The sequence below is a fragment of the Myodes glareolus genome, chromosome 12 (genome assembly GCF_982192425.1).
Source record: "Myodes glareolus chromosome 12, mMyoGla1.1, whole genome shotgun sequence".
Taxonomy (NCBI): domain Eukaryota; kingdom Metazoa; phylum Chordata; class Mammalia; order Rodentia; family Cricetidae; genus Myodes; species Myodes glareolus.
Genome location: NC_142037.1, coordinates 77,246,586 through 77,266,081, shown reverse-complemented (window position 1 = coordinate 77,266,081; position 19,496 = coordinate 77,246,586). Strand labels below are relative to the sequence as shown.

The following is a 19,496-nucleotide window of genomic DNA, read 5'->3' as shown; positions in this document are numbered from 1 at the left end:
GTCAGCTGTGATCATCATTGTAAGTTATCAGTAGTAGCTTATTCAAGTCAATCTTCATTCACTTGAAGGCTAATATTAAAATGGACATATGGCCATTACTCACATTGTGGGTAAAGTATGCTTAGAACCATAACTACAAATATAAATAGATAATCAAACACATAAACAATGATCCAGTGCTGCATTACGCAAGCTAAGGGAGTTGTAGAGCAAGAAGATGCTTAAATTGTTATCTTAATTTCTCACTCAATTTTTGGCTGAGCACATATCAAAAATTCCTATAATGTTATTTATCAAACTGAACCATAATTTATTATTACCACTTACTAGAATTAAAAGCAGTACATACTCCTTCAAATGAATGCTGAGATATTTGCTGCATGTTGATTTTTGTTACTGTGGATTTGTAACTTAATTATTGATCTCTCTTGTAAAGCATGAAGTTACATAAAGTACAGTTTTGTTAACTAAACTGTATTTATCATGTATGACAGCTACCAAGAGACTCACTCTACTGAAACTAAGGGAGATGAATGGATAATGTTTCCACTACATAAAGTTTGTACATCTGTATTTAATTTCAGTACTTAGATGATACTTTGTTCACGTACGCTGAGATGTTGACAGAACAGAACTAATTAAGTCGCACAGGTTTTGAACTTCTTGCTGTGTTCTGCACTCTCCACTTACTCTTCCTCCTCTCTCCAGCTGGATGTTGCACTGGAAACTTGAAAGTCTGAAAGTCATGCTTTCTCAGTATGAACATCCAACTTTTTAAAAATAGTTTTCTTCAATTTTCTGCTGTATTATAAATGAAATTGTTTTTTAATTTTTTCTTCATTTTGCATACCAATCACAGTTCCTCCCTCCCCCTCCATCCCCTTCTCTAGCTTGCCCACTTCTGCCAAACCACTCTTCAGAAAGGATAAGGCCTCCCATGGGGAGTCAACAAAGCCTGGTACCTTCAGCTGAGGCAGGCCCAGACCCCTACCCACTACATCAAGGCTGAGCAAAACATCCCACCATATGGAATGGGTTACAAATAGCCAGTTCATGCACCAAGGATAGATCCAGGTCTCACTGTCAGGGTCTCAATAAACAGACCAAGCTACACAACTGTTGCCCACATCCAGAGTGCCTAGTTCTGTCCTGTGCTGGTTCCCTAGCTATCAGTCTAGAGTCCAGGAGCTCCCATTAGCTCAGGTTAGCACTTTTTCATTGGTCTCCCACTCCAACCATCCTCCAACTTGACCATTTTGGCCTCTCTTGGTCTCATGACCCTTCCCCTCCTCATTACCACTTCCCTGTCCCCAGTTTAACCAAGAAACCTCATCTATTTCCCTTTCCAGGGCAATGATTCCCCTTCTTAAAAAGTCCTTCTATTCGCCTGTTGCATACTAAGACTGCCTGACCACACTTTCCATGCTAGTCTACAGGAAATGACATGCAGCAACTGACTAACACGAGACAACAGATAGAAAGGTTCCATGTCATCCTTGACTTCTGCTCATATGAACCAAGCTAGGTATTTCACAGAAGGAATCTCACAGAAGAAATTAAAAATAAAAACAAACAAATCAATCAATCAAAACAAAACAAAAACATTCCTGCTGTTTGGTTTGAGACCCTCAACAGATATTTCACTCTGATACTCAGTCCCCTCTGCATGGTTCTCTGTAGCATCACTTTACAGCAAATATTTGTTTATGAAGATTTAATCATCTCCTGAAATGCTTATGAACTTTGAAAACTACACCACTCCTACTCTCCAGCATATGAAAGACTGGATAAGGCATCCCTACCATTTTCCAATATGTAGAAGACTGAATCAGGCTTCCCCATGACTTCCCATCATATGAAAGGCTGGATCAGGCACACCCACCATTCTCCAATATATAGAAGACTGGATTAGGCATCTATAACTACTTTCATCAGCGCAGTTTACCTAACTGAAGCACCACCTCATCACACTGGGTACAATAACTACCTTGAATACACTACATGTTAAGATTTCCCTCTGGTGAATAGCTTAATTTGGTGAAACTTTATACTGACATATTTACACAAACTTCTTTAAGTTTTCCTTAAGGAGAAGAATATTGTAACTTCTGTCAAAGATTAGAAAACTGAATCTCAGCAAGTAAACAATTTGATCAATTTGCTCTTTAAATCTTATTGAAAAGAGGACTAGAGAGCAGCTGCTTTGATGACAGAGGCCTCCGCTTTAGCTTCCATGACTGTGTGCTGCTGGCAGATTCCCTTTGAAAGTCTCAACTTCCACACATGATTCTGTAGCTAATTACCAAGATGGTGGTCTTAGTTTTCAGCAGGTCATCTTAATTGTGAGGGTTCTTACAGCTGGTTGTTGTGTAGCAAGCTCCTCTGAGATACACCCTCATCCTAAAGTGGAGTTTGGTAAGATACGGGGTGCTTTCCATGGAGATGAAATGTCCCATTCTTCTGTGAAACTTAATAATATCAGAAAGTAGAAAACTTGAGAGCTTCAGGAAGTTCTTTTTTTTGCAGTGTGATCGTCATTTTATTTTGCTTAGAATTAATGAATTATAAAGAATCCGATACTAACTCAAAGGACAGAGTCTAGATTTTACACTATAATTATTTCCTAGTACAGGATGCCATGTATGGTCTATGTACACTGTTGGTCATTAACAAGGTCACATTGAACTTTTAGGACAGGTGATGCAGCATAATAAAACAACAAAGAAAGAAAAATTCACATCACATCAAAATCACCAAATAGAGATTTTCCCAGTTATCTCGACATTTCTGACTAGTTAATGGAATGATAAGAACTAGTGTGCCAAATCTCTTAAAAGCAAGATAAACTAATTTAAACATCTATGTTGAAAATGATTGTTAAAAAGTCAGAGACAGCGACTGGGTGGTGGTGGCACACCTTTAATCCCAGGACTCAGGAGGAAGAGGCAGGTGGATCTCTGTGAGTTTGAGGCCAGCCTGGTCTATAAGAACTAGTTTCAGGACAGGCTCCAAAGCTACAGAGAAACCCTGTCACAAAAATTAAAAAAAAATGTTGAGAAGAGTATATAGTGTTTAATAACAGGAAGCAGATTAACTGTTTAAAAGGCTTGCTTTTGTTGACAGAGGGTAGCACTGAAAACTAAACACCATATTGCTTTGAGGTTCATGATTAAATGTGAGATTATTAACAACCTTTTTTAGTGTATGAGGAGCTAACTTAAACATGCCTTTGCAGTTTTTCCAAAAAGTAATAAGAAATGAGGATGGAGAGTAATTATAACTTTCTCCAAGTTTCTACTAGATCTATGCTATCAAATAATAAATATTGGGAGTATAGTTAATAGACTTATCAACCAGTGGCCTCTCATTGTAGAGAAGCTCTGTATACAGCACAGAGAAGACATGCCGCTTCAGCTGCCCTCTCCATCACTGGCTCCCAGGGTTTAGGTAGACTTTATCCGAGTGACTGAGAACAATGGCTATAGCCATGCTGTGGATATTACAGAGGACAAAATGTTTCAGTACATGCTAATGGCGATCTAAATCAGATGCAAACCATTTATACTAAAATGAGCAATACCTTCAAACCCAGATTTGTCTTGCTGTTATTTAATATGAAATAGGAAAATATGTAGTGTGAAATCACCATGTCAATTCAAATGGAATATAGTTTTTCTAACACTCATCTCTGGCCTTCCGGCATAAGGGGGTTATCCCAAGTGACAGTCTGACTTCATGACTAGTCTGCTGTACATTTACTATGAAAAATAACTATGTCATATATTTGTACAAGAGTAAACAGAACAGAATGCTGGGAAGAGGGCAATGAGGCAGACGCCATGGAGCCAGCCACCAGGTCAGACATGCTGAATCTTTCCTGGTAAACCACCACCTTGCAGTGCTACACAGATTATTAGAAATGGGTTAATCAAGATGTGAGAGTTAGTCAGTAACTAACTCTCTAGAGATAATGGGCCAGGCCATGTTTAAATGAATACAATTTGTGTGTTGTTATTTCTGGGTCTATGCTAGCTGTGCGGGAGCTGGGTGGGATGAAAAGCAGACCTTCCCGCAGCTCCTTCACTACAAATGGTGCCCACGTGGATAACTGAATCCACAGAAAGTCTGAGAAAACTTGGGAAAGAATAGAGTAAAGCATGTTTTCTTGGTAGCAGCAATTTCTCAGGTCTGCTCTGCTTGCTAAAGGCAAGCAAGTGCTCTCATCTAAGAGAGGCTTCCTGACTCAGCTTTAGCTGCAAAACCCTGCAGCTCATTAAGAGGTCCTGCCACGAAACACTTAAACTGTGTTGAAGAAAAGCTGAATGCATGCTTTTTGTTTTTCAGCCGTAGCAGGAAAAAAGCTGCGCCATTTTAAAATGCTGGCTTTCTGGGCTGTCCTGCCAGGGCAATCTCTGACTCTTTCAGGTCAGAGTGTGGTCTGTGAGCAGAATGCTGAAGCTTGCTTGCTGGCAGGGACCTTGAAACACTGTAGAGTTGTGATGATAAAAATGGCTCTGGTGGTACCTCTGCCATGAGGCTGGAAAGCTAAGGAATGGGCTGGATCTAGCCATCAAAGCCACGGCTTTCATCCTCTCCTTAAAGACTCATGTAGTCAGAAAAAGAGAGATATACAGTAAAGAGAGATTCAAAGAAGAAAGAAAGCCTATAAATGTTTTACAATATGTTAAAAATACATGCAGGCTAAAAGTTAAAGTTCTTAAAGTTAAAAAGAAAAAAAGAAAGTAGTTGGGTGTGGTGGTATACACCTTTAATCCCAACACTTGGGAGGCAGAGGTAGATTGACCTCTGTGACTTCAGGGTGTGGTGGTACACACTTAATCTCAATGCCTGGGAGGCAGAGACAGACAGATATCTGAGTTCAAGGTGTGGTAGCACACACCTTTAATCCCAGCACTGGGGAGGCAGAGACAGACAGATCTCTGTGAGTTCAAGGACAGCCTGGTCTACAGAGATATTCCAGGACAAAGATATACAGAGAACCTGTCTCAAAAAGTAAAAGGAAAAATAAAAGAAATAGAGGTTAAAATAAAGCCACATAAAGATGGAAAATACACAGAGAATCTTGATACTATATGCTATTATGCTCTCTTTGAATTGCTTGAATGCTGAGGAAGGAGCAACAGCTACTAAAAGATATTTGTTTATAAATGCTGCTGAACTAATCCAAGATAGATATTTTAAAAATATCTTGACTTCAAAATTTGGATCTAAGGTTATGATGCTTTGGAAAAGTTCTTTTGTTTTCACAGAGGATGGGACCCTGTGGATTGCTTCTATCCCAATATGGTATGATAGACTACGCCCTCCTGAAAGGTTGCTGTGAACACCCTCAAAAAATTACTTCATTCAACTGCCAACTGAGATGAACCTGGCAGACAGGTTATACCTTGAAATACCTGATTAACAGCGCCCCTATACAGCAGGAAGAAGTTTGGAGAGAAATAACTATGCCCATAATCCCAAATATTGTTTATAAATGTTCTTTTACATTTAAAGGGGGATATGATATAGATATGAATAATTTGCATTGGTATGGATTTTAAGATCAATTTTATTATATGTATATATATTTCTGATCTTGATTAAGGTATTATGATTGTGTAGTTCACTTAAAAATGTAATGTATAATTAGGAAATATAGGTTGTTAATGGATAATCATTGATAATAATCAAGCTTGTAGTCATGTTAGTTAGATTTTCTAGGTATAGAGACACATTTTAGTTAAATAGACATTCTTCATAGCTTTCAAAGACTACAGAATATGGCATTTTCAATGTTTTAATAACTTAGGACTTTTCATAATAATGAGACACGTCTGCTCCTGGCAACACCAATCTACTTCAAGAGGAAGATGGGCATCAAAGAGGCTCCTTGCGGAGTTGGTTAGCCATTTTGGGTTCTTGCCTGGACTGTTGCATAGACTGGACACAGAGAACCCGCAGGACTGCTGAACTTGCCTAGAGGTGTGATGATCTTTTGGGGTTCCTGATTCATGAAAGAGTTTGCGAGACATTCTGCAGGACACAGCAGATAGTGACTGAACTGCTTTTGAAATTTCCTGCTTCATGGAAATGTCTCTGGATACTATGAGCCTGTAGGGTGAAGATGGATGCCCCAATGGTACAGAGGAACTTTGGGTGACTGTCCAGGCAGCGAGATGTCTCTCTCATTTTTAGAGTTTTGGAAGTTGTTTACTTCTTGTTTACTTAGATAATATTATATCCTTCTGGAGTCTTTGATGGAGTTGAAGAATGGCTAGTTATAGTTATAGTTTCCATTATTATGATATAGATAAAATAGATATAAATATTGTAACTGTAATTCTTACTCGATGACTGTTTTGTGATATGTAATTTTACTATGTTAAAGTGAAAACCCTTTTTTTTGTTTAAATAGAAAAAGGGGAAATGATATAGGTGGACCTTCTGTTATGTGTTATTTTCATTGGTTAATAAAGAGACTGCCTTGGCCCTCTGATAGGACAGAAAATTAGGTAGGCGGAGTAAACAGAACAGAATGCTGGGAAGAGGGCAATGAGGCAGACGCCATGGAGCCAGCCACCAGGTCAGACATGCTGAATCTTTCCCGGTAAGCCATACCTCGTGGTGTTACACAGATTATTAGAAATGGGTTAATCAAGATGTGAGAGTTAGTCAGTAACTAACTCTCTAGAGATAATGGGCTAGGCAGTGTTTAAAGGAATACAACTCATGTGTTATTATTTCCGGGGCTAAGCTAACTGTGCGGGAGCTGGGTGGGATGAAAAGCAGGCCTGTCCGCAACTCCTCACCACAAATCAGTAACTAACTCTTTAAAGATAATGGGTCAGGCAGTGTTTGAATGAATACAATTTGTGTGTTGTTATTTCCGAGGCTAAGCTAGCAGTGCAGGAGCCAGGCGGGATGTAAAGCAGGCCTGTCTGCAGCTTCCTCACTACAATAACCCAAGACATTCATCCCCAGGTATAGATAACCTCCCGGTCTGTGAACACTAACTATGAGATGGGGCTTGTCTTGCTTTGTCAGTGGTGATTCAGCCAAGGTTTAATTTCTTTTCCTGTGCTCACATTTTCTCATCTTCAGTTACTGTCATCTTTTCCTTACCTCACCCCCAATTTTTGGTTCTAAAAAGAAAGTCCGAATTACCAACTCTTTGCTAGCCATAGCCTTTTCTCAATGACATAAATCTATTCTGAAAACTTCTAAAAGCATTTACAGACTCATAGTTTATGACTGTAACCAAGAACTGCTAATTCTGTAGTTTTGCACCTTAATATCAATTTCATTATAATTACTAAAAGACATCTTAGCCAGACAGTGGTGAGGCACTCAGGAGGCACAGGCAGGTGGATCTCTGTGAATTCCAGTCTGATCTACAGAGCGAGTTCTATGATAGGCTCCATAGCTACACAGAGAAAACCTGCCTCAAAATAAATCAAACAAATGAACAAAAATCTCTTTCAAAACATCTTAATATGTTCCCAATCATTTTCTCTATCAGGTCTCCTTATGCTTCAAAAAAATGATATTTTTGTGAAATTCTGAAATCATGGGGTCAACCTTGATCCTTCACTCTTTCTTCCTATCCAACCTAAGGACGCCAAAGGTTAAAAATGTATTTCAGATCTATTCATCTCTCCCCAGTTCTTCTGACCATAACCCAGCTCATATTTCTGTCTTCCACTCCCTCTGACACTAGGCTTCAAACTGTCTGGCTGTTTTTATGCTGATGTCTACTTATTCTGCTATGAAATGGTAGATTTCTGAGACACATATATTGTACTGGGATGACTTCTTCTTTTAAGGATGAATCATAATGGACCTATAACCTCATATCTGCAATCTTATTACTTGGTAGGCTATGACAAGTACAAGGCCACAGTAGACCACAGAATGAATTTAAATCCATCCTGGAACATTGAATGAGGTCTTGTTTCAAAATGCAAACAAAAAGAGGGGATGACAGACCTCAATGTTAAAGGGCTTGGCTAGTGTATGTATGGCCACAGGTTTGATCCTCAGCACCCCAAATGCAAATTCACAGCAACTGTAGAGAAATGGGTTATCTGAGAGAGGTCTCTATTTTCAAAATGATTGATAAAGTTTAAAAATGCAACTTGAGAGCAAAAAAGAATAAAGGAATGGGGCTATGAGCAATGCCTGTGAGTAACAAGTTTTAGGAATGAATGTGAAGGTAAAATTATTTAAAATGTGAGTCAAACTAAGTATCAAAGACATAGGCTTGTGGGCAGGTAGAAAGTTAAATTTTAGTATAAATGAATAAAAAAATGTCTGGGTAAGAATTATCAAGGAAAAGCTGAACTGGATATTAGAACAAGGCTCAGAGTTATTTTAAGCCAAATAACAGTAATATTCAGAATATTACTGAATATATTGCACACAGGAATTAAATTAAAGAGATCGGGTCCTAAAGTTAAAACGTGTTTCCTGTAAGATTTAAATATAAAGTCATTGAGTTACCAAGAGTTCATAGAAAGACAATAGCTTTTAATAGAGTGGGTAGTGTTTTAGCTGGTGTGTGAAATAAGGACCCGTAGTCCATGTTCTTCTCCATGTTGTATAATGCATTTGTTAATTGTTGTATAATTGTAGCATTGTTGTATAATGCTTTGTATAAAGCATTAATAAATTGCATGAATAATTCAGACATAAAACAGTTTGACAGTAGTTGAAGTGTGGTAAGCTAGAGCTATGTTCAGATGATTTTCTAAACCTGTCTCCTGATACAAGAGTAGAATACACTGGTGGCAGGTAGCAAAGAAAGAACTACTGAAGTGTGGGACAGAACACAACAGAAAAACATTACATTAATTAAAATGGGAATCAGATTCTCACCCTGTTCATTCAAGGGGAGATGGTTGTTGGAAATGGTCCTAAGGTAAGGAGGCGGAGGTTGATATGTCACTTAAAATAAATTAGATGCTGTCCTGCAGAGAGCTGGATTTAATATTGGGTAGAGTGGGGAAAACTGATGAAGCAAATGGATTTCTGATTTTCCCCTATTTTCCTTGGCTATAATAGCTTCTGCAGTCACAGAATTTGAGTTCAGAAAGTATTAGTTGCCAAGATGAAATCTCTTCTGCGAGAGCGAGTCTATAAGTCAGAGAAACTTCTGCACTGAAACTTATGTACACAGAATACCTGCATAAGAACTTTTTTTTCTAAGATGACATTTCAAAGCCCCCTTTACTGGAAGATAGAAATGGTATGGTGACTTCAAAGACACATATATCCCCCAGCAGTTAATCTCCATTTTAAGATGGAAAATGACACATGTCATGGTGTTCACCATAATTGCTATTGTCATAGTCAGTTTCCCAGGAGTAAAACCAGATAAAGCAATGATTTTCTAGGTGTTTTTTTATATTTATCGTTTTATTTATTTATTTATTTTTATTAAATATTTCTACCTCCTCCCCTCCTCCCACTTCCCTCCCCTCCCCTCCTCCCCACTCTTTCTCCCCCTCTTTCTCCAGGCCAAAGAGCAGTCAGGGTTCCCTACTCCATGGGAAGTCCAAGGTCTTCCCCGCTCCCCCAAGGTCCAGGATGGTGAACATCCAAACAGACAAGGCTCCCACAAAGCCAGTACATGCAGTAGAATCAAAGCCCAACGCCATTGTCCTTGGCAAGGGCTACAGGATTCCATTCCTGTAATGAGCCTCAACCATCTATCCACTCCACTCCACAACCACCATCACTGGGAGGATACACTGCAATCTGAGACTCTAATCATCTAGTATGTGATTATAAAGTATCTCTCCCAAGGATTTTCATGTAAGGAAGGGAATATCTGGACTGTATTGAAACCATTTCCTGAGAGGATCTGTTTCGTCCTTTATTTGCCTTGTACTTTGATCCACTTCTTACATAGAAAATCGAAATCAGCTACTCTATCTTGTAGCATTCACAGACTTTTCGACCACAGATAATGTTCTTTTTCTTTATTTGTTTCTATAACAATCACAATTCAGCATAATCTAACTTGGGTGATAGTTTCAAGACACCATCCCATTATTTGGCGATATCTTTGAATCACAAGTGATTATTTATGTAAAGATTAATGTAATGTTACTAGCATATTGTAAACAGGAAATAAAGCCTCGAATATAATTTATAAGGCTATATTTAAATTAAATAAATTATCAAATAATTGTTTTTATTATAGATAAAAGAATTCAATCTAAAATAAGAACTGGATTAGTGGTGAGGAAAAGAACTTGGAAAACATTTAATTTTACTGATCTTTTTACATTTCTACCATGGTTACTTTTTAGTCTATTTACGGACTTTGTCTTTAAGATTATTTCAATTTGAAGTAATAAAAATTGAATCATTAAATGACTGAAAGAATGAAAATTTGCTTTTTAATGTAACTAAGGGTTAAAATTATAACCAAGTTCAGGAGTACCTGGATCTAGACATACAGGTACCACTGTCTCACATCTTTGCTTCACATCAGAATATTGCCAACTTTTATATGTGTTTATTTTAGAAGAATTTGTCTGTATAAGGACAGGAAAGATCATAATAATTCAGGCTCACAATAACTCCAGTAATCAGGGCATATGGCAAAAGACTCTTGCCCATTAGACCAGCAATAATCTCATGCAGTTGTATCTAGTCTGGATTGCTAGGCTGACCAAGGCTGTGGCTAAAATAAAGAGCTTATATGTTCATTCTGAAGAAATAAGATCATCTTGTTCCTCTTGTGTGGGTAGAATGATGTACAGGGTGATAGTGAATGTAAAATTTGAACCCTTCTACCAAAAGCAAAGGTATCTCTAGACAGAAGTTAAAACACTAGATGCACAGATAACCATGTCAAGCATCACTGGCAGTAATTGTAATCGAAAGATGGAGATGAAAAGGACAAAGATGATGCCATCTTAGCTCATTCATGGTGTTTTGTCGAAACACCATAGAACAGGTGTTTATACATAATAGGAATATGTCTCTGGAAGGTCTAGCAAGTGGAAAATTCAAGATCGACGTGATGGCAAATTCAGTGTCTGAAGCAACTGTCCTTTATTTCTCAGTTGGAGCCTCTGGCTGAAGCATCAGCATCAGCAGCTCTCTGAGATTCTTTTATAGGCTCTTATTCCCAACCAGCCCGTGAACTCCTGATAAGTTAGTCACTTCTTTTCCAAAGGCTCCACTTCTTAATAATTGTACAGGAGGATTAGGGTTCAATATGAAATGTACATTGCAAAGTCAGACAGCGAAGAAGCAATAATTCATTCAATAATGTAAGTAATCTTTTAACTTTGAGAAAAGGTGCAAGTTTAAAGATGGTGTAGGAGCTTCATATCAGATGTGAACAAAGGGCCAATACCCAAGGAAGATTTGCTTCTGTTGCATGTTAGAAGTGAAACATTAGATCAACCATTAGGGAACATGTCATCTCAGAATACATAATTTAAATATTTTGACCAAAAAATATGTGATAATATGAAGATATATTTCTTTTTCATGCCACAGAGGAAGAGTCTGTCTAGTCAATCATGCACTGTAAGAATGATTTTAAGTCTTAATTCAAGAATAAAACTGGTACTAAACAACTAAAACTTGTAACAGCAGTATCAAAAGTTCCCTTAGATATGGGTGTATTTGTGTAATGTAAAAAATGTCAATTGATTATTCTTTCATAAAGAGAAATATATACAATAGCATAGATGGATTTTTAAAAAAACGTTTCAAAGCTAGCCCTCAAATCTAGAGTTATATATTTTCATTTAGAGAAATACCCCAAGCAGGCAGATATGTGAAGTAGGAACATAGATTTGTGGCACTGAGAATTAAGAATGAAGGAATTGGTTGTGAGGTGGTTAATGTTTCTGTGGATTTTTCTATAATACTAGTAATGTTTCTAAAATGCATTTTGTTAATAATCACAGAAGTTTGAGACTATACTAAGAAGTGAAAAATACACTTTTAATGCATAAATGTGCATGATTTCCTACTATCATCAATGATGCCATAAGCTTAAATGTCTTTGGAAATATGTATAAAACATCATATAGTATAAATGTATTTGATATAGTATGCAAAATTGTTTTGTATTATGGGGGTTTTCTATTCAGTACTATAGAGCAAATTTGAAGATTTAGCAGCTCTCAATTTACACAGGTATGAAATTAGTTTGAATGAAATTAGCCCCATAAGCTCATAGGGAAAGGCACTAATAGGAGGTGTGGCTTTGTTGGAGTAAGGATGACCTTGTAGGAGGAAGTGAGATAGCCTTTGAGGTTTCCTATGCTCAAGATACAGCCCAGAGTCTAAGTCCACTTCCTGTTGCCTTCTGATCAAGATGTAATCAACACCATCTCTGCTCAATGCTGTCATGCTCCTTGCCATGATAACAGTGGGCTGAACGTCTGAAATGTAAACCCATCACCTCAATTAAACTTTGTCCTTTATAAGAATTGCTTTGGTCATGGTGCCTCTTTAGAGCAGTAAAAACCCTAATAAGGCAACAGACTTGGTCAACAAGAAGATATAGCAAATCCCAAACACTCTTGCCATGACATCTGTTACCACAGAAAGACTCAGGGGCAGAGTATGGGGTCAGTTCCCAGATTAACCTCTCAAGGTTTGAATGTTTTCATGAATACAATAAAGAATAAGAAACAGATAGTTTAGTAAAACAGATAACTAAAGTGTGTAGGTAATTACATTGCCATGAAAAGACATTTAATGTAACAATCACACGCAGATACAACTCAACAATTTAAGTTAGCAAGGAGAAAAATAGTAACTAGAAAACAATAGTAAAATCAAACCAGACAATACAGAAATTTTTTCATGCAAAAAGGTAGAGTCCTGGGGACATTATGCAAATTTATCATAAGCACAAAAGAATATAATATTATATCAATAGGATACACACTCATAATTGATTTGTTTTATATGTCCACAGAGTTGAAACAATGTAATGCATATAATCCTCAAATAATCAAATAACAGTTTTAATGATTGAATATCTGAAAATTATCTTAGATGTTTGTAGTAGATTTTTATATCAACTTGATACGAACAAAAAAGTCATTTGAGAGGAGGAAACTCAGCTGAAAAAAAAATCTTCACAAGATCATGCTGTGAGCAAGGTTTAGGACATTTTCTTATCTGGTGATTGATAAGGGAGACCCAGTCCATTGTATATAATTCCTTCTCTGGGCTGGTGGTCCCAGGTTCTATAAGAAATCAGGCTGGGCAAGTCATGATGAACAAGCTAGTAAGCAGAACACCTCCATGGCCATTTTATCATCTCCTGCCTCCAGGTTCCTACCCTGTTTGAGTTCTTATCCTGATTTCCTTCAGTGACGAACAGTGATATGGAAATATAACCAAAACAATTTCTTTCCTCCCCAATTACTTTTGTCATGTTGTTTTATTCCAACAGTAGAAACATTAACCAAGACAATGCATGTATAAGATAAGTGTAGATAATTGTTCTGGTTATAATATTAAACCATAAACTCAAAGAGAGACTGGTATATATAGCAGAGAACAAGGTAGAACATAAGGATCAACACTAGAGACTGTCTTCTGGCTTTTATGACATACAGATAAGTCTAAGTCTTTTCCATTGAGATGCACAAGATCCAACACATGAGAAGCATTTCAAAAATGGATGATATAAGAATTAAGACACTACTAACATTACTTAAATAGCCTATATTATTTCATAAGGAAGGACATTGTATTGGTATTACAAAATACTCTCTTTCAAATATTCTCTCGTCATCCAATTTTAAGTTGTGTCTTTAGATGTCAGCCTCATCCCTGAGAGTCTATGAGTTTTGTTTTTGAAATTAACAATGTAAATTAGAGTTGCATTATAGAAACTGACTGTGTTTAAAGCAATTACAGTCTAACATTCATGACAACATTTTCTTTCTGAAAATGGAAAACATTTTAAAGTGAATTTAAAGGTGATCTTATTAAATTAGAGCTTCCAATAATATGACCCTACAATGAAAATTGCTGGCTTTCAGACAAAAACAGAGGTCAGACCTCTCTATGAGCAGAGAAAGAATGCTATTCTATGTGAGCTATCAGAAAGAAGGGATATAACAACATTTTATATTCAATAAGTGCTTCTAAAAAGAGTGGAGAGTTCTTTAAAAACCAGTGTTACAGTGTTAGCAACAATCTTAGCTTCAAGTATAACTAAATCCACCAGGTACCATCAGTGTCAAGTGTAAAAGAGTGTAGAAAAATGGATCATGGAAATATAAGAATATGACTGCAAGGGAAACAAAACAATTTAATCACAGAATGAGGAAAAATAGGAGAATCTATGAAAAGGGGCTACAATAAATTGTGATCAGTAACAACAGAGAAAAGGCCCTATGCAGAATATAAAGCACACCATCTTATTTGGACTTTGTTAGAGAGATCTTGTGTCAGAACTACTAATCAAAAGAGATCATTTTGCCAAGCTAATTATCCCCTCAAATGTAGGACAGAAAGATAAAGATTTGAGCCACTGTACTGAATCAAGAAGCATTCATTTTACATGTACAGAATTTAACTTAGCCAGAAACTTTGGAAGAAATGGATAAAAAATTGCAAAATTAAACTATGGAAGCAGTTTGTAAATTGCAGAAAATATATCCCTTTGTTATAGAATTTGTACCTAGGCAATCTAATAAATGAAATGTTTAATATTTGAATAATTGAAGAAACCTCTCTGATGATTATAGTGCCCACTAGTAGGTACAATATCAATAAGTAAAGAGAAGGGTACCTTTACTAAGAGCAGAAAACCTAGACTAAAATACCAATTTTTAAACATCTCTTCTTATTGTAATAGATGTTTTTGGATGACTTTTACACATAATTGGTTTATTTAGATTAAGATACACTTAAAACTCCTTTTAGGTAATTAAATTTTTTAAATAATTTTTTTCATTTGTCTTTTTGTTTTCATACGTTCTTATCTGTGATGGCTATTTTTGGTTGTCAGCTTGACTAAATTTGGAGTTAGCTAAATCTATGAGGGATGTTTTTCCCTTAACTAAATCACTCAAAGCAGGAAGACCCACTTTTAATCTGGAGTTATCCAAGTGGCAAAATACTCCTTGAATCTCTATCTCTGAGGTGGGAAGATCTACCTTTAATCTGGGTCACACCAGCAGCGTATATAAAGAAAGGAGAAAGCTTGCTTGTCTTTAACTGCATGTTCTAACTCCATGTAGCAAGTGCATTCCTCACTGGTATTAGAGCCTGCTTCTTCAGGATTCTAGTGTATACTAAGACAAACTTGTGGACTGAATGACTTCTATATTCTTGGACCTTCCATTGTTAGACAGCCATTGTTGGACTAGGTATACCATGGTCTGTAAACCAATATAATAAATCACACACATACACACACAATAGTCCCTATATATAAATACACATGTGATTTATTTATGTATATATTTACATATAGGAAACACACTCACATATATACACATAGACATATACATTCATTCTATCAGATCAGTTCTATTCCTCTTGGGAACACTGACTGAGGCATTCAATGGACCAGAGCCCTCAACCTTAACAACTGACCCTCATCTCCACCCCCCACCCCCACCCCAGTTCATCCTCTTCATATCTCTTAGGATCGTCAATACCATTTATGGTCAAATGCTAGGAACAAGTGCTGGCGAGTACTCAGCAATAGAAGCTGTAAATGGAGCATCTATGTTTGTCTCCCCTACCCCAGGTTCAGAAAACATTGTGGACAAGTGGGCAAAATGACTGTAAGACCCATAGGATGGAGAAGAGAGTTTGAAAATGCTGTCTTCCAGGTGATGCATGGATAGTGCATAGAGGACTATCAGAGCAGGTTGTCTTCACAAAACAAGATCACACCAGCTAAGATTCCAGCACTGATGAGGTATGGGTCCCTGAGGACTCACCCCAGCTTAAGAGTAGTTGATGGCTGCTGAGGGCGGGAAGAATCACTTCTCATAGGGGTGTAGCCACTGGTAAGCTGCCCCTGAGACTGACCTTACTATCAGACATATATAGGCAAGATTAACTGGCTTTAGTGAATTTTATTTTAACAGAAGAAGAAAAGGAGGAAGGACAAAGAAAAAAGCAGGAAAGAAAGAACATGAATTTGGGAATGAGAAAAATGTTGAGTAGGTAATAAGAGTTACAGTGTGAGAGAGAGGAAAGGATATGATCTTGGTACACTGTACACACGCACAAAAGTTTCAAAGAATACTTTTAATGAAAAATATAGAATAGATTTTCTGCCAGCCTGCACACTATTGAAAACTCCATTCGATAAACAGATGTTTGATGTAGGTCTCAGCCCATTAGTGCTTTAAATGCATAAAGTGTGAAATGCTGAGAACCATAGAAAAGTCAGAATGCCTGTTTAATCACTACAGACTTTGCTCTCCCTCATATAATCTGGAAGTTGATAATACCATGGATTTTCATTTGCCCCCGTATCCTGATTCATAATTAACTCTTATGCTTGAGGCAGGTTCAACACTGAAGGCTTGCTTTCTGATGTGGAGCCAAGGGCATTGCTCTCCATTCCCTGATATGATGATGACCAAGCACAAGCGTATTTTGTAGCCAGAGTGACAATAAAGCAATTATCCAGAGATAGGCAGTCCAAAAGATTGCACATCAGTACAAAGAGTGGCTGACATTTAGATATGATAGCAATGCTCAATTTAGTTCAAACAATTTTTAAAAGAGCACCATTCAGACAGCTGAAGAATTTCCTCAGGTCAGGTTGAAGACTGTCCTGAAAACAGCTTCAGTATTCTTGCTTGAATGGTCAATAAAGTATAGAACTTTAGATAATAGCTTCAATAACACACTTAATGATATTTGTTTATGTTAGAAATAGGTACATGTTGCATATTCTCAACTGTTTTACAGCAGCAAAGTGTACTGACTTGATTAAACAATAATACAGTTATACTTATTAAAGCACTGGTTCTGAACGCAATCATAATTAATTCACTAATTCAAAATTTACTGAACCATCTATTCTGTAAAATGCCATCATTGGAGAAATATATAGGAGTGGTAAACATGCTTTGCTTGTTGGTTTGTTTGGTGGTTAAGGAAACTCTCAACCTATGATAGGCATGGCTCTGAACACTGACAAATGGTAACTTACATCTGGCAGACACATGGGAAACACGGCTGAACCTGGCAACTGCAGTCTGACATCCATGAAATCACCTCACTGAACTCAGATATAAAGAATATGAAAGCTGCTAGGACTCTTACGAAAATGGGGAAACAAAACTGCTTTTTCCATATGACTTGACACCTAAGTGTGATATCACAGAAAGAAAAATAATCTTAATTGTGTGTTTATTACTTATTATCTTTCTTCTACTTCGACATCTATACATTGTGTCACACTCCCTGCATTTGTCTCTATGGACATGCCAATAATTATGATACAACACAGCTAACTGCATGGTGCAAGCCCTTGTTACTTTCAGTTCTATACTTAACTGAGAAGAAATTAGAAAAGGAGACTCAGAACTAATAGTCATATCAGAGTCTATCAAAATGGTTACAGTGATAAGGGCTTCATGGAATTTCACTTATTCCTTCAGGAACAAAGTCAAGGCCTAAAATTTACTTTGCCATTCTGCAAATCTTTGCATTTTGAAATGTTGCTCTTAGTTTTCTGAAGTCAGCAGACACTAGAAAACTATGCAAGCCTAGATTTGTGTATTTCCACACTTAGTGAAAATGGGCAAACAAATGCCAGTTGAATTGGAGCCATTTTTACCACATAATGAGAGAATTTAATTTATCTAAGGGGGTTTTCTCGGGTTACTATTAGGCATCTCAGCATCTATTAGTGGACTCACAGGTGTTCTCTGAACAATTAAGACTAATTAGCATCATTTTGACTAGATTGAACGGGGAACTCTGGAGGAAATGCTTAATGGCCATGTAGATAGCTATTTCACCCTTGGAACTTTCTTTGTTGGCAAAGAATAAAATAAACTATGGCAAATCATGGGAAAGGAGAAAAGCTTAAAGTATGATGGTTTGCAAGTTAATTTTTTTTAAAGGAAGACAGCTCAGTATGTGAAATTGTCCATATTCTTATTAGAACTACCTTCTTATCTACCATATACTGAGCAGCTACTAAAATTTTTCATGTAATTTACTTCAGACTTAAAAAAATCCTGCAGTCATGATCACTTTACTGACCTGATATCAGAATGTACAAGGGCTTCCCCTCTGTTCTTTTCCCTCCCTTCTTCCCTCCCTCCGTTCCTTCCCTTCCTTTCTTCTTTCCTTCTTTTCTTTCCTCTCTTCCTTCTCTCTTCTTTTATTTCTTTCCCCCTCTCTCATTCCTTCTTTCCTTCATTGTTTGTTTATTATTCCCTCCTTTTTTTCTTTCCTCCCTTCCTTTCCCCACGCCCCTTCATTCCTCAGTCTCACGAAGTATCTTTGTCTCATCTGAAACTCACGATATTCTTCCTTGTGCTTTGCAGGCACCTGATATTACTGGGATTGCAGGTTTATTACTAAGATTCTTAAGTCAAAAAGAAAATGAAATAAAATATCTTTTCTAAATATGTCATTATGTTGTTCATAAACTTAAAATTTTAAGTCTTGGAAAAGTCAAAGAGTAATCTTGTAATCTCAGTAAATATAAATTGCATTGCTGAATTTCACACAGAAAACTATATATGATGACCCTCAAGGGGACAGATGTCACAACTTAGCTATGAATGTATAATGAGCATCAGCTCCTTAAAGGATTTCAGGTAGACTGCAATCTATCTGAAATAGCCTATCTATCTGAGCACCCCACAGTGCTCAGCTGTTACAGTAAATTTGAGTTCTATTTTCTTTCTTGGAATCTCAAATTAAAAGCATTTACTCTATTCAGAATTTAAAGTTACTCAAGAAAATAAAATATAAATACAATTAATAAATCTAAAATAAAAAAATTATGTAAAGGTTTGATGATTTTGCTTATTTTTTAATTTTAAAACAAAAGCGTGTTGGTATGGTCTATGACAAAATGAATATTAAGCATATTATTATGTCTCATCAGTGTAGTATTTTAATTTAAAAACTTGTTATAAATATTATTTATAGTTTAATTAAAAAACCCTGTGATTGAAGACTAGTGACTTTTAGAACACAATCATTAGTGATGTCTCTGGAACCCCATTTCCCACTCCTGGCTCCTAAGGGAGTCTTTTAAGATGAATCAGCTGTGTTTTCAGAGACTTGCCACCCTACCTATACAAATACACTCAAATGCCACCAATTGAATTAGGAATCTCAGATACTGCTGATTGAGTTTCTGTTGTACTAGGAACATGGCTGCCTTCAAATCACATTTCTGATGCCCCTCTCCTCTTGGAGCCTGATGAAGACCAGAGTAGTTGTTTTGCTGGCTGCTCTGGAATGGGGAGTTTGTTTTGATGGAGGGTGGATGGAGACCC

General features: G+C 36.9%; 1 protein-coding gene across 1 annotated transcript in view; it reads right to left on the bottom strand.

The window, feature by feature from the left end:
• The window catches only part of Gpc5 (glypican 5), a 1,239,739-nt gene that overhangs the window by 534,811 nt on the left and 685,432 nt on the right, over positions 1-19,496 (bottom strand). The gene's annotated exons all lie outside the window — the stretch shown is intronic.